Here is a 16,717-nt window from a genome sequence, read left to right as displayed (position 1 = left end):
TGAAGTTTTAGCTGATGCTGACCAACACTTGCACAGTGTTGTCAAGGTTTTCTGTTTGTCATTATGCCCCCCTTCAGGCAAGAGGTTGGGAAAGGACACAGCTGGAATAGCTGACCCAAACTGACCAAGGAGATATTCTATAGTATAAAACATCACTCTCAGCAGTAAAACTAAGAGGGATCCTTTCCAAGGTAGCCATTGCTTTGACACTGCCTGGCCATAGGCCTGCTGGTGAGAGGTGGAGAGTCATTGGCCTTGCACCACCTGTTTCGATTGTGGGCAGTTTTTCCCTTCACTTGCTAAAATAACTTTATCATGACCCATGAGCTTTTCTTGCTTTTGCCCCTCCAATTCTCTTCCCCACACCACTGTCAGGAAAGTGAACAAGCAGCCAGTGAGTGCTTAGTTGCTGGTCGGGGTCAAACCATCACACTTGGTGTTTACCATTCAACTGCCTGACTCAAAGTTGTTTCCAATTCTCACAAGGATTTTCAGTTTCAGGACTCATGGAATTATCTTTATGTATATCACAAAAATCTGACAGGAAAATATTTAACTGTGGGTGGTGGTGTTTGTTTTTTTTTTTATAGTGTGGTATAGGTAATTTACAGTGGCTTACCTCAGGTCTAAATCACTGTAACATTGATTCCAATCTGGTGAACTAATTCTGCCCAGGACCATTTTTTTTAATTACTATTGGAACATGAACATCAATTTTACGTGAATGTTTTCCAGAAAATATTTAAAATAAACAAATAATTAAATCAGTGCATGCAAATCTGGTCCCTCTAAATCCTTTAACAATACCTACTATTTACTTTCTTAGAATGCATGTCTGAAGAAATTATGTTTAAAGTATGAATGAGTAAATATTGCTAAGCATTTTGTAGAGCTATGTTATTATTAGCATTCAGATCTGATGCTTAAAAATACATTCCTATTAGCATTCAGACCCGATCAACTTGTTAATCAAGACTATAGGAAGCAAAAAAAAAAGGCCCAACAAGATAATACTCATCATATGACATTTAAGTGACTTGTTTTCTGGTTTAGCATATCCAAGATGACTGAGAAGTAAAATCAACACAATGGGCCTATAGGTTCCATTGCTGAAAGTATGCATTAATTTGAAAACCTGAATTAAGATTTTAATATGGAACAATAGATAAAACACAGTCAGTTTTACTGAGATGAAATTTGTCTCATCTTCAGTATGAATGACTTAAGTTTGGGAAGGGTGTATACTACAGTTATTCACATGTCTTGCTGAAAGAAATCAAGTTCCATCAAGCAAGGAGTTGAGATATAAACTACTCATAAAAAAGTTCTCAAATTTTAATTGAGATTCTTAGAATTTCTTTCAGTGCAATTTCTGTGTATTTGCATCTATACTGTTCCTGCTAGTTTAGACTGTTAAAGTTTATTCAGCCACACCTGTGTGAACTGTTTCTTTAATGAAATATAGAGCTTTGAAAAAGTCAGAAGGGAGTTATTAAAGTAGAACTAAAAGATAGATTTCACATTTGCAAGTCAGAGGATTCATCTGCCAGACTTTTTCTCTCTCTACAGACTTTTGGCTTTTAATCCTTCAGAAAGATTATTTGATCAGAATCATATCAAAAAGTGTAAGCATTTATTCTAACAACACACTTGGAAAATGTATTAAAGCTCTTATCAAGCTGGCTAACTTATGGGAAAAATCCTTCTTCAATCCAATAAGGAATGAGTTTCATCACAGTTTAGTTCTATAATGAAGGCTGAAGAGAGCATAGAAAAATTACCAGGAGTCTTATGAGAAAATAAGGTAGCTGGTTTGAAAAAATTTTAGGAAAAATAAATTTTAAATTTCCAATAACACAGAAAAAGTTTTAAGCTTTAAAACTAGTAGGTTAATGATACTCAGCTACTTATAAAAGCAATGAATTTTAAAATATAAGCAGCAAGAACAAAAAAACTTAAAAAGATCAAAACTGATCAGTGCTGTGGTGAAAACACATGTAACATTAGAGGAGACAACAATATATATAGTAAGCAATAAAATTAGAATAGGTTAGAAAGCAATCTAGGTTTAGTTTTTCTTTGTTTGAGTGGTTTACTATGAAGACAAGATGTGAAAATATGTAGGGAAGATAGTCTAGACATGTCATTGGATAACAAGTTGCTGTGCCACACTGCCATACTAAAACAGATCAATGATCTAGCTACTCCAAAATACCATCTCAAACACTGATATGGACTGCAAACTGCAGAGATAGGATGCAATACAGCAAGGAACAATTAAGAAAAACACCATTGCTGTTCATATCATCAATTTGGTGATTTCTCCCATGACATGTAAATCTTTATATACTCTTAAATTTTTAAATGTACATAAATGTAACTGGGAAGTGTTTGAAAAGGGACAGTGGATATGTATACCATTCACTAATACAGGCTAAAATGCTAGAATCTTGAATACAGTAATTTATAGCTGAAGGGACATTTTTAAGTCACTCATAATATAAAGGAGTAAGACTCATAAGTGATAGACCTATAGCCCGAAATTTAAACATGGCCTTAAATTTTAAGAAGTACTTTTACATTTTTGTAGTTGTGACAGGTTAAAATCACATAAAGACCATTTTTTCTTCTCTTTGAGGTGCTAAGTGTTTTTGAATATAAAACTTTCAAAAATAGTTTTAGCAAAAATAGTATTGTCTTTGGAAAAATTTGAAAAGAAATCATTTAGTCTGTCAACTGAAAAGACAAAAACAACGTAAGAAAACGTAAAGATACAGGATGACAAAACACATTTTATGATTTACTTGAAGGCAGATAAACATGCAAAAAATAAGTCACATGTATTGGAAAGTAAACCCTGTCATTAACATGTACTGAAGCTAGAAGCATTACACCCTAGTAAAATGCTTGTCCTATACCTCTGTATTCCTCAACAGGTTTTTGTTCAGTCTGAAGTGGCATCAGAATACAGTCTTTTTCAATTTAATATTTGATCTGGAGATAAAATAAGATGGTATCAAATTTTATATGGAAAACCCCTCAGAACTCAGAAAGTTTAAATTTCCAGTGGTGTCCTTTGAGTCAGATCTAGTAGCAGCTTTCAGAGATCTCTAATGCCATTTGAGATTCCCTAGATTATCCCAAGTAGCCTCCTACTGACAGACTAGAAGGGAATATGGATCGTGCATAGGTTTTATGTCGTATTTGTCAACTTACAGATATCTTGGATACCCCAGGGCTTCTCAGAGGTCACTAAGTGTTTTTGCAACTGGGGAACTAAGATGGTCTGTATTGCTTTTCTCTCTCTAGTCAGTTTTGAAAGAGGAAGCAAAAAACATTTGAGCAATAGCAATCTAGAAGGCTTTTACCACCACTCTTTTTCCTTTCAGTTCAGACTTTACTTAATATACCTATGTTAAAAATCTTGTTTAAGGGGAAAGAGGAAAACATGACATCTGTATAAAAAAAATTCTTTATTGTTAGTCTAGTGGTTATTTTAACAGTCTAATACAGGAAATATTACTAGTTCAGGTCAAATTATTACAGAAGAGGAAATAATGCTTCTCTACAGAAAAAAAGTCTGTGATAGCAATGATACAGTTAAAACAGTTATAGACACAGCTTTCATGCTTTTTTCTGGTGTTATCCCTTCCCCTGCTCCTCTGAGTCTTAGGATCGATTTCATTCTAGTGCTTGTGTAGGGTGAATTTTCAGCAGCAGGAATCTTTCACCAGGAAAAATATTGTTAATGTTAATGTTGAGGTTTTCTTCTTCCTCTCTCCAGGATTAACTCAGAATAATTTTAATATGTTTGCCAAAATGATTTTATAACTTTCTCTTTCTTTATTGGTCTACAACTGCATCTAATATCTGAATATAATATCTGTGATAGCTTTTAGGTATGTTAGATACTCATTCTTTCTTCTTTGTTACCCCTAAAATCAATTTTGTCCCACCCCAGACATGCAGTTCTGTAACTGCACATGGTGAGCTATTTACAGTATGAGGTCTGCATTGCCTTTCTGTATTCCAGCCTTTATCATCCCACTCTTGTGTTTTTCTGTGCTGCATCCCCACTTCTCAAAGATTCTGCTATCAGACCAGGTCTGCATTTTTTACATCGTTATCTTAGATCCATAAACATCTCATTCTGCATAGAAAAAAACTATTTGTCACTACTATATCTATAAAACTTTGATTGTACCATATAATGATAAACAAAAAAATTAGCCACAGCCACCTGATCAGAAGAATAATTGTTCTTACAGCAAAACCAAATAAAACAAAGTTGCAGGCAGGTCAAGAAAAGTTCAGAAAAAGGAATCCTTACAAACTGCAGTCCTAAGACCTTGCAAGCTTATGGCAAAGCCTGTGGCCTTTACCAGTTCTGGATATATTGTATCATAGGTTACAGGATTACAGTACTTGCAGAGAAGGAAGTATTATCTCATATGTTGCATTAATATTAGATGCATGAAATTTAACCTAGTACAAATAAAATTCAAATTTTAATTTCTTTCCTTTTAAAATATAGGAATGAATTTGTCATTTATGAATGGACCTGAAACCATCCTTACAAGAGAAACATATATCCAGACTATGGAACTTAAAGCACCTGACCTGTTTTCTGAATCTGGAAAGTGGAAAAACAAGTGAGACTGCTGCTATCCCAGGCTGAGTCTACCACCAGAAGAACAAGGGAGACCTTGAAATGGCTACTGCAGATGCCTTCTAGCTTTCTTTGTTTGGTTGGTTTGGTTTATTGATTGGTTGGCTTCCTCAGATGTATTTATCTGGCAGGTTGTGAATCCAGTCTGTATAGCTCATTTGAATCTAAGCATGGTAATATTTTTTAAGTTTATATAGATTAAGTTAAGTAATGATGCCATAGTATGAGGTTAGAATATGGCTCAAAGTAATGGTTTTCTTATTTCTGATGTATATAAAAAGCTTTCACATAAAAAATCTATATTGTAGTTTGGGTTTTTTTCTCCTAATGTATGTCATTTAATGGGAAATTTTGTGGTGTTTTTTCAGTGTATTTTTTGATGCCTTAAGCAACAAACAGAAAACAGTACTGTGTTAAGACTACTGAATCTGGTATGGTGGATGTTGGACAACTCAGGAGCAATTTCTTTATTGAATTTCCCCTGAATTGTCTCAGGGTAAATGGCTTAGTGGATGTGGGATAAATCTATCGAAGCTCACTGCTATGAAAGGACAGCAGGCATGGGTTTGTGTTATTCTTGTCTACCTTTTTAATCCTCTTGTCACAAGTAAGCAACAAAAGAAGTGCGTATTGAGCATTCCATTAACAGAAGGAATTCTGGCAAAACCTTGCAAATGTATCAGAAGACAGATGATGTTGTATCTCCAAATTTTTCCAGTTCTACCTATAATACAAAGCCTGAAGTAGACTTCAGAAAAGGCTTACCATCATTACATTTTAGCTCTGTTTAAGTTAATATATAAAGGCAGGCCAGGGATTAATCCCTGGGCCTGAAATCATCTGGAAAATAGATGTTATAAACTCGTATTGACCGAATAGATTTTTCTTGGAGAGATTTAGCTGGAGCAAACCAAGCCTGAGATATGGATCAAAATAACAATTGAGAAGAGTGAACAACAGCACTTCATGTACTGCATGATTGTATGCCATGGATTGTTTTTTGTCCCTAAGCCTGAGTAGCATGGCATGAGTTATAGACACCAACCTAACTCTCCCACCCTCCCAAACAGGCTTGCCATAATGCACTGCCTATTGCAAAGAGTCCTTAGCACATGTGAATGACCAAATCATGGTCAACCGCTGTTGCAGAGTTGAGGCTGGCATAAACTTAATGATGGGATGTGCTTTCCTAGCACTACAACACTGTGTGCTTAACAGTTGTGTGCATATACCCATGATATATGCGTTTTAAGTTTCCTGGCATCAGTATAGCCTTGCAGATTTTATGCTCAAGATTTCTCCTTCCCCCTCTTTCATTTAGTAATATAGATATTCAGAGAGCCATGTAATATTTACCTGATTGCTTTTTGTTGAATTTTTTGTAGTTTGGCCTAAAACATTCACGGTATCCTTACAAAAAATACAAAATGACATACTGCTGCATATGACAGTCAAATTTTTTTTACTGACCTAGCAGACTGTAAGATTGAGCATCTGGATGCATATTAAATCAGAAAATATGGTGAGAATCTGCCTTCTAGAAACGATCACAGTTCAACCCTATGCCCTAAACAGAGCCCAAGTTTACAGATAAACAATACAGAAAGTAATCGTGCTTTAGACTCACACATGACTCACAGAATGACAAGCTTTCTGTATTTAATCTTTGCTTAACATAGGAAAGTTTTCAACAGTGTGATTATAACTGCAACATCAAGCAACCATGAGCAGAATATTCATTTGCTTGAAATGGATGACTGATGATGCCGTTGTGGCCTCTCCCCTTTCATAGATGTTTGTCTGCATCGTAAAGGCACCATGTGGCTTTTCAGACATCTGGTAACAGCTGATCATATTCAGGACAAGGACAGCAGGACTTCTGTTTGTCCAGATTGCAACACAGCACCAATACAATGAGGAATCTTGAATTTTACTTGACTCTATTGAGTATTATAAGCTTCCTCCTTTCAGAGGCATTCAAGTATTAAATGAAAACCAGAGCCCATTTATGAATAAATTGTTTCAATTCTGTATATGCTGTAAAATTAAAGAGCTATTACACCAGTAACTGATTACCAAGAATGACTGCAGCCAACTGTAAGGGAACACGCAAAACTGTATTCACCATTTGTAAAGTAATTTAAAAAATAATAATAAAATAAAACAAGTGTCAAAACAAGTCTAAGGGTGAATAGAAGGACAAATTTCCATGGATTTTGTTGATAGATTTTGTTTACTGCTCTGGGGCACATTCTTACAAAATGTGCTATACAGAAAAAAAGAATTAAACCAAGCTAGAATGGCTCAGGGGCCTCCCAGGGCTTTTAAAGCAATGTTTTAAAATTATGTCTGGAAAGGGTAGCTTGGGATTCAGTATACACCTGTAGGCTGTGGCAAATTTAGGCCTAATAGCTCTAAAACAATGTAAGCAAGCTAGTGCAGATAATGAATCTGCCTTCTGAACATGTGTTAGCAACAGATTTTCTAATGCATAGATAACAGAAATATATATGTAAGGTTAATAAAAAGAATAAAATTAAGAGACTGAATATAACTATTACCAACATATCAGACGACATTAAGTACCATCTGTCTGTTCAAGAGCAAAATATTTTCTGGTTGTTGTATTTCTTATGCATGGAGAGTTAGGTCTAAAACTTTCATAGCATTTAAAGAAATAAGATGCTGCTCCTCCACTCCTCCCAAGTACTTTTCTCACAAACCTAAAACAAATTGCAGTGTTTTAATAAACTGGAACTCTCTAACCACTGTAAGAACCTCTGGTTTAGTGCCCAGTCTTAAATAAATTTAAAATTCTATTATTGACTTCTACACATTCGACTACAAAATGGAGATGTAAGTATTGCATGTGATATATATGTATAAAAAAATAGAAAAATAGTTCTGTTAGTTACAAAATCACAAGGCTGAAGTTCAAATGAGGTATGTTTTCACTAAGTACTAAACTGTATTTGTGTGAAAACAAGTCATCCTCTGAATTCTAAGTAACTTTGGGAGTTAATCCTCTCAGATTCAAGTTTAAACAGTTTTAACCTTTTTCTGTTAGTACAGAGAATTCTGCTGAAACAGTTTGGGTCTGGGTTTTGTTGTGTTATTTTGTTGTTGTTTTTTTTTTTAATTTACCCATAGGTATAGAAAATTACACTTATTGAGTGTGCAGGTGATTCAGGGACTAGTCCAATCCTCAGTTCAGCCAGTGAAAGTTTTGCCATAGCTTTTAGTAATGCAGGATCAGGGATATTGCATTTAGTGTGCAATGGGAATTAAAGTGTGGTCTTAGCATTTCCATACAGGTTCCAGCTGTGAAAGTCATTGTGCTGGATCACAGTATCCTTTAGGTCCCCTTAAATTCTTTGAATAAAATGTACATTCATCTTTTGAGGACCCCTGGTGGTCTAGTGGTTAGGATGTGGCGCTCTCACCGCCGTGGCCTGGGTTCGATTCCCGGTCAGGGAACCCCTCCGGGCAGATGGAGCTCGTCAGCCCTGTAAGGCCATCCATCTAAGAGAAGGTCACTCTAAACAAACCTACGGCCTGCCACCATCCAAGTTCGCTCGGCCCCGGCAGATGAACCTTAGGATTAAAGGGTGGGCTCAGTTCAGCACACACTGTGTCTCACCTAAAGAATCCACTGTGCAGGCTCGAAGGGTAATGACCTTTCCCAAATCTTTGTTCACAAAGACTGGCCATGAATGAATGAACATTCATCTTTGCTGACCAGCAATTCTACATAAGACACTAAGAGTAGAATTGGATCTCAGTTAAAAAAAGGCACTGCTGAAATAAACTTTATTTCTGGTGGTTTTAACTAAAAGAAAGAAAACCTTTGCTGCCTGCTCTCAAAATTACTTTTAGCCATATGATGCTGTATTCAACTGTCAGACTGTTCATGGAAAAACTGAAACTTACTGAAATACCTAAACTGCATATATCACTAGGGTAAAATAACCACCTGTTGTACGATGGCATTCTATTTTAACTACAATGAGCTAAGGATATCAGTAGGGTAAAAGCTGTAAGGAGATGTACCATTTTCCATTAATCACGTGGAATTTCCAAAAAGATTAGACAGCTTTTTGGGCATGCAAACCCTACCTGCAAACCTTGCCTTGTCCTTGTTATAAAGAATAATTCATCCTAAAGGGTTTCAAAAATACATATAGAGATACAAAGACATTATCTCAGTGTCTAAGAGGTTACTAAATTTTTTTATCCTTTTGAGACCCCCAGTATCCTTGTTCTTTTTCTCATGCTGCATAGACATTAATATCAATAATGTATTCTGTCCAAGTACTTGTCTGCTTGATACTAATTTTTTTTTCTTAAAGGTAATTGAGCTAAATAAGAAAAGAATAAAAATGATTAGTCCACTATCAAAGAAATATCTTAGGAATATTTTAGGAAATATTTTTGGAATGTTACACATTAGTAATGTCCAGAGGTTATTAGCTTCCTTTTTGAAAATAATTCCTACTACCTCAAATAAATCTAAATCATAAGAATAAATATGGAAAAGTAAACAGTAATATTTCTCAGGCTTTTAATGTCTCCTCTTGCCCAGTCTCAACAGTATCAATCTAACTGTAAAGTTTTAACATGAGATGAAAACCAGAAACTCTTTTGCAGATATGAAGAAATATTTTCCAGAAATAAAATTACAACTCATTTCATTTTCTCCACGGTAGTAAAGTATTCTTTTTGCTATACTGTATTTTGAGTATGAAATACAGAAATTTATAGGAGATGATCCTTGACCTTCAATTTTTTTGTTTTTATTTTATTTAATTTTGAGTAGACATGAGAAGCAAGAGATTAGAAGGGAATCAAGTAATACAATGAAGTCTCTCATCTGAGTTCATAAGGCCACAACAACTGTGACAAGGTACTACATATTGCATTGTAATGTACCTATATTTTCTCCAAGTTCAGGAATGGACCTTTAAATAGTTACTATCTCACTGTCCAATAAAAAACTGTGTGTATAATGTGCATATAAAACCCATATATATATATATGGGCAAACAAGGTTAAATGTGATTTTATTTAAGCTCATTTACCCTGAATTTGGGATTAGGATAGAATAAGAAATGTTTTGAAATGCACTATATATTTTGCATGTGTCTCATAAATTAATGGAGAGCTATTTAAGAGTGGTTTATACACCTTAAATATTTTAGTGAAACAGGTTTTCCTTTTTTATCCTCCATCTGTTAAGCTAGGTTATAGGAGCCACAGTTTCTGTTAACCCAGATGTCCGCAGCTCAGAAGGACCCGTAAAGTTTCCGATAATGTGCTAAAGCAGTGACTATTTGCACTAAAAATCAAGTCTTTAATGCAAGGACAATTGTATTGCTTCATAAATATACAGTATACATAAATGCATTTAATGTATTGATGGAGTAAAATCTGGGTTTTTTGCATCATAACTAAACATACATTAATAATTTTATATGGGAGCATATATGTATTTATAAATCTGTGTGTATGTGTGTATGTAACTCTATGTGTTTGTAAACTTCTGTAAACATATGTATATATATGTAAGAAGTTTATAAATATCTAGATTCCTACACCTATACATACATAATACATTTCAAATATTTAAATATTCTAGACCTACACTGAACATGATCTTTCAAAATAGCCTAGATTGCTCTGTGGTTCATATAAAAATAGTTGTCGTTCTTGATCTATTATGTACTGAAGCAGTGTCCATAACTTGCACACTCAAAAAAACAACAGGATTGGCACCCTTGTTAGTAGTCTTATAAAAAAAATACTTGTTCAAAAAGAATTACAAACTGAATCTAGCCTGCGTAACCTTAGGCCACTGAGACATGAGCCTGGGGCACTTACCTGTCATGTATCCCTTTACACCTCTAAATCTCCACAGTATCAGACCATCTGCGCCCGTAATCAGATGGCCAGACTTTAGAGCAATACACCTTGTTTGTAAAGGGCAATTCTAATTTACAACCAACTCTATTTTGGGAGGTACTTTGGGAGCAAACCTCTGATGCTTTCAGATCAGCCATCTGTCTCCACTGTTGCCAAGTTACCTCTAGGTTATGCTCTTTCCCCTCCTCAGCATATTATCCTGTCTATTGTACATTCACATAGAGGGAATATCAAGAGAAAGAGCATTTTTGCAGTTACGACAATCAAAAATAGTCCTACAGTATATATTTAGGTACTCTTCTGAGCAGATATGATTTTAACAATGGGATGAGGCAGCTTTAGGAACTTTCAGCTGTGGTATTTGCTATTTCTTGTAGCCCCAATTTTCAAGGGGGAAGGGAAGAGGCGGTGTTACAAGTACAGAGCCTTTGCACAGTCTAAAAGCATCTACACTACCCACTTAAATCTGCACTGTGGCATTCCTGAGGCTGGATCATCCCTATGAGTCACTGGGCTACTCTGTCTAAACATATCACATTGCCTGCAAGCAGCTCTCCAGAACAAATCATCTTTCTCCCTTTGCAAGTTGCTGCTACATTCACCTCTTGAAGAATGGTCTACCAGAGAAGTTTCATGCCAGTTTTACCCACCTGCAAAGTTCCTTATCCTAAAGATAAACTCTGTTTACAGCAAGCTAATTGGTGCACAAAAGTGTAGTCATTAGGCAAATCCAGTACTTTGGAAAACACATGTGCTTCCTTAAAGATGTTCACCTGTAAAGTGCCCAAGCCCAGGTGTAGCCTGTTTGCTGTCTGTGCTGCCTTTATGTGTGCTGATATGATGCGGAAGTGCAGCAAATTTTGAACAGATAGCACAGGCTAAATTAGTTTCTGGAAGAAGAAGAAGTGGGATCAAGAATTCAGCAAAACTAAATAGCATGACATATCACTGCTCTAAGCACATACCCCATCCGTAAGTGATAGCATCCACAAGCACAGGAATATCTGCTGCACTAGAAAGGATGTTAGCACTCACATTTCTGAAAAAAAAAACAAACAAAAAAAACAGGAACACAGAAGTAAATGTAGAGGTTTAGGGAAAAGATAGCTAGATTAAGTATTTTGGTATTTGTAAAGAGGCATGAAATAATTTTGCTGCCTTCCTTCAGCAGATTGATAGACCGTGACTGTTGTAAAAGGAGCTCCAACATAGTTCACACAGCTGTGATGAAAGTCTACAGAGAAATACAGTTAGCAAATTTCCTGTTTGCTAAATTCACATTTGTATCAGCTGCATAAGGTAACAACTTTAGGAAAAAAAATTTGAAAAATACCTTTAAGAACAGCTACAGTGGGTAGATTTAGCAGTCTGAATACTATTGATAGAATGTTGTAAAAATAGAAGTTGGCATAGTCATGTCAGCTCTGGGAATATCTAACACTTTGTTTAAACAGGCATTAAATCTCTGTAGACAAATTCTGTGAAATGGTACTGGGGCAATATAAAATTTGCTTTGAATAAAACATTACGCGTGTTTTTGAGGAAATAACTAAATATTTATAGATATATTATTATTCACTATATACTTGAAATATTCAGATGAGCTTGGTTTTACTTCACGTAATCCCTACATCATCCATCCGTTTAAAATACTGTCTTCTTTACTATAGTGTCAAGGTGTGCTGAAAAGAGTAACATCTGGATTGCTCTGTTAGCATCAGTCTTACATCATTGTCTTGAGAAACCTGCCTAGTCCTGGTATGACTCATGAATTCACGCCCTTTATATCAACATTGCTACTTGGATTATGGGTGTGACTTTCTGTGGTGGTCCATTATCCTCCCCCCCAGTGATGTTGTTATAGAAATATAGCTACCAGTGAAGACAAAATTATTCTTGATAGACCTTACTTTTGGACAAGGAAATAGATGTTTATTCTAGGAACAACTGCACATCTAGATGAAGCTACAGGATTTGCTACCCCCCTCCTAGGTTACAGCTACTACCTTCATAGAACCTCATGTGTATTAATATTGCTCTAATATTTCTGTCTAAACAAAATGGATTCACAAAGAGCCATCATTTAAATGCTTCAGTCCTGTGGATAGATAACTCAGACACACTTCCAGTGTTGAGAGATGTCACCAACCATCATTTCTCAACCAGACTTGATATAGAACTGCTAAAATGTTCCCAAAGCTTAGTAAAAATCAGCCAAGTGAATTCAAAACTTGTATTTTAAATGCTTGAGCTGACCTGACCAGCCAAGGAATACTTCTTCATTATTATCATCATCTGAAGTTGAAATACCTCTTACTTTCCATGGCAAAGTTTCAATTTCTTTAACAAGAGTTAATGAAAACAGGGGGTTCTTTAGTTCCTTTTTTTAAATTTGAAAATAATTCTAAAAGAATGTAAACTTTTTTTTCCCATCATTAGTTTCTTTGTTAAACATTCCAGGAAAAATTGAGAAGGTGATATATTTTCAGAAGAAGAGTAGAGAAGATCAGTTTGTTGTTGTTTTGGTTTTGGTTTTGAGAAATATAGATGCAATTCATGTCTCATGCTATTTTTGAATGCCACAATTTAATCCTCTGAAGTGAGTGGGGAGTCAATAACTAAGCGATCCCAGGTATGAGGTAGAAAACTGGAATACTTTATTGAACACGTGAGCACAATTTAAGGGCCTTGGAGGTTGGACATGTTAGTGAGGAGGACGAGCTATGTTAATTAGGGAATTACACAAGTTTTTACTACAGTTACCCAATAGGTTAATATTTCCCTCAACCAAGATTATATGGGGAGGAAGAGGATTAAAGGGTTTAGACATGGTCGGATACAATCATCTCAAGGTCCTTTCTTATTTTTCTGCAGGAGCCAGGCTAACCCATAAATTTGAACTTAAACAGGTCTTGTGAAGAGTTTCCAGTCCTCATGGGATTCTTCTCAGCCCCTGTTTTCCAAGGTTTATGGCACAAACCCATTAAGCTCCTTTCTGCAGATATTATATTTTGGGATCCAACAGAAGTGTCTTTCTTTTTGGTATCAGTGAACTAGTTGAGTCAGAAAGGAGACTTCTCTAACCTTTGTCACTTCTAGCGTCACATTCTGTTTAAATCTTCCTGAAATGCTTAGACACTTAGATTAATTTTCTACCATTTTCAGGAAGCTCAAATTGGAAGTGCCAAAACATTTTGATACAAGTTGTTCTTTGTCTTAAAAGGATTTTGACTTAAAATTGCTACTGGCATTTTGGCTTAAAAAGGATTTTGGCTTAAAATTGCTACTGGCAAAGTAGAAAACATCTGAAAATCTGTTTTCATGTGATTTTCTCTACAATTTCAGTAGTCGGAGGTTTGGAAATTAAGGCACTTCAGATAAATTTCATATCAGTATTTAATGTTTAATATTTTTATAACCTTGAAAATAATGTTTTCTGTTTGTCTCTTTCTTTTTTTAAATTTACTCCTTATTTCATTACACAAATGCTCTACTATACAAGAGCACACTGACCAATATGCATTGCACCTTCAAGTACCATAAATAAGTTAGTAATCCATATGCAAAAGGTGACAAAAAATGCCAGGTATTATAATCTTCTATGATAAATAATGACTGTACAAGTGTTTGTCCCTGAATCATAAGCTCTTGCTGTCATATTCTATATTGAAAAAGTTGGAAAGTTTCAGTTTATGAGAAGCAATGGCATATGTATGAGAACATATATCCTTTATCTTTTGAATTACTAATTAGGATTTTTTTTTCCCATGATATGCAATTTTGCCAAACCTTAGGGTTCTTAGGCAATGAGTCATCATCCTGAAATATTTAGATTAGTTCTAGCTTCAGATACCTAAAATATTGAATGGAGGAATATAATTTGCCTTCATTTAGGTGAACTTTTATTAACATAATTATCAAGTTTTTCCCTCTAACACTAGAACATAAGTTCTTTACAATTTTTAAGAGACTGCTGAGATACATTACTTTTGTGAAGCTGTAAATACACACACAAAAAAATCTACTTCATTCTGGATGCTGACCAGGCTGGGATCTGAAACATAAAGAGCCCACTGTAGACCTCCCCTCTTGCTTCCTGAGTAAAAACAATTCATCCACATGCATTAGATCAAGAAAATAAAAAAAATAGTCAACTTTACACGGTGGGCACTGAACTCAGACTTACAGGCATCTCTCTGATTAAAGCAGGAGGAACTAACAGCCTTAGCAGGCATAGGCTGAATTGCTCATTGACTTAAGCCAACAATGTGAGAAGCTGAATGCTTTATCTGGCTAACAGCTATAGGTCGGTTTGTTGCTTGCATCTATAGCTTTCGTAATTTTTAGCAACTTTCTTCTATTCCCTGGAAAAGCCTAGATTTTATTTCTCTTGCATGCTATGCATAGTAGTTTAGTAATACAGACTGAGTCCCTCCTGAACACATGCAACCCACAATTTTCTGAGTTTTGTAGCTTAGCTGTGTTCCACAGAGCTTTCTAAGAGATAGTAAAAAGGGCTATTCCAGAGAGCAGGGCAAGCATGCTGCCAAAATTAAAATTGTTTCCCCAAGGTATGGACAAGCTACAGCTTTCTGCCAAATGACTGTGTGATTAACACAAAGCCAGCAATACATTTTTTCTCTAGACTCATTCTGAAATTTATCCTTTTCTGTCTGTCAAAGCACAAACCCAAACATCTGAAAATAGCGTAAGACAGACATGCAAAAAATGTATAAGATAAAAAGACTTCAATGTTTGGTCAAATTTTATAGAAAGTCCTAAAAATAAAGATTTGCAAAATCTCAATATAATAAATATCAAATCTCAAATAATGTGGGTATGAACAGTTCTGTCATCCATTTTCTTCCCATGAAAATTTGAATTTTAGTGGGATCATTTTCTTTTATATCTTCTTTCTCTAAAACATTAGAACATTTCTTTAGGGAAAGGAGAAAGGCAAGGAAGAAATAGAAAATTGAAAAATATGTTATTTTTTGCATTATTACACATAATAGAAAGAAGGCAGCATATTATGACAAATTTTAATCTCATCATAGCCATGTTCTCATGCAGATGTGTCCATCCTTGCAAGATAATCTGTACAATCAAAATTTTGAAAAAAGGAAGTAAATGTCCCAGAAAATCTGTATATAATATTTATCATAGAATCATGAAATCACAGATTGGTTTCACTTGGAAGGGACCTTAAAGATCATCCAGTTCCAACCCTCCTGCTATGGGCAGTGACACCTGTCACTAGACCAGGTTGCTCAGAGCCCCATTCAGCCTGGCTTTTAATCCTTCCAGGTATGAGGCATCCACAATTTCTTTGGGCAACCTGTTCCAGTGCCCCTTTGCCCTCACAGTAAAGAATTTCTTCCGAATACCTAATTTAAATCTATAATTTTTCAGATTAGAACCATTCTCCCTTGTCCTGTCACTTTATGCTCTTGTAAGTACTCTCTCCATCTCTCCTGTAGGCTCCACTAGGGTACTGGAAGGCCACAATTAGGTCACCTTGAAGCCTTCTCTTTTCCATGTTGAACAAACTCATTTCTCTCAGCCTTTCCTCATAAGAGAGGTGCTTAAACCCTCTAATCATCTTGATGGTTGTCCTCTGGACTCACTCCAACAGGTTGTTGTCCTTTTTGTGCTGGGGACCCCAGAGCTGGACACAGTACTCAAGGTTTATGCTTAAGCTGAATTTTCTTTGTATACTTCATCTAATACTAACAAAATATTGCAAAGAAAATGTGACTCATTTTCATGAAAGAATGACTGTTTCATTTGAAATTATTAATTAAAAAGTTAACAAGCCTTGATTTAGGGGAATAAATCTCTAATTCATTAAAAAAAAAAAAACAAAACGGAGAAATAAAAAGAGATAACAAAAAGAAATAAAAAAGAAACTAAAAAAAAAAGAAACAAAAAGAAACTGCTGTTATCAAGGAAGTAAGAAAATAAAACAGATTGAAAATATTTAGAGTTTGTAAAAAATATGCTTTCATCCATTCTTTTCTGATTTATTTCCCGTAAGCTGTGTTCAGGTATAATACAATTTTTGCTATTTTTTTAATAAATCAGATCTATCAGTTCATGTCAACTCTGATTTACCAAAACTCACAAACT

The 16,717-nt window shown here is 35.2% G+C and overlaps 1 long non-coding RNA gene across 1 annotated transcript in view; it reads left to right on the top strand.

Annotated features, from left to right (window-relative positions):
* LOC108639407 overlaps window positions 1-4,867 on the top strand; it is a 38,676-nt gene extending 33,809 nt beyond the window's left edge. The window contains exon 3 of the long non-coding RNA XR_001920438.1: window positions 4,535-4,867. This is a non-coding gene — a long non-coding RNA (uncharacterized LOC108639407). The remainder of the gene's footprint in view (window positions 1-4,534) is intronic.
* Window positions 4,868-16,717: the final 11,850 nt, after the last annotated feature.

This window comes from Manacus vitellinus, unplaced genomic scaffold, assembly GCF_001715985.3.
Source record: "Manacus vitellinus isolate BGI_N305 unplaced genomic scaffold, ASM171598v3 scaffold_2_pilon, whole genome shotgun sequence".
NCBI lineage: Eukaryota > Metazoa > Chordata > Aves > Passeriformes > Pipridae > Manacus > Manacus vitellinus.
This window is presented reverse-complemented; position numbering and strand designations above follow the sequence as displayed.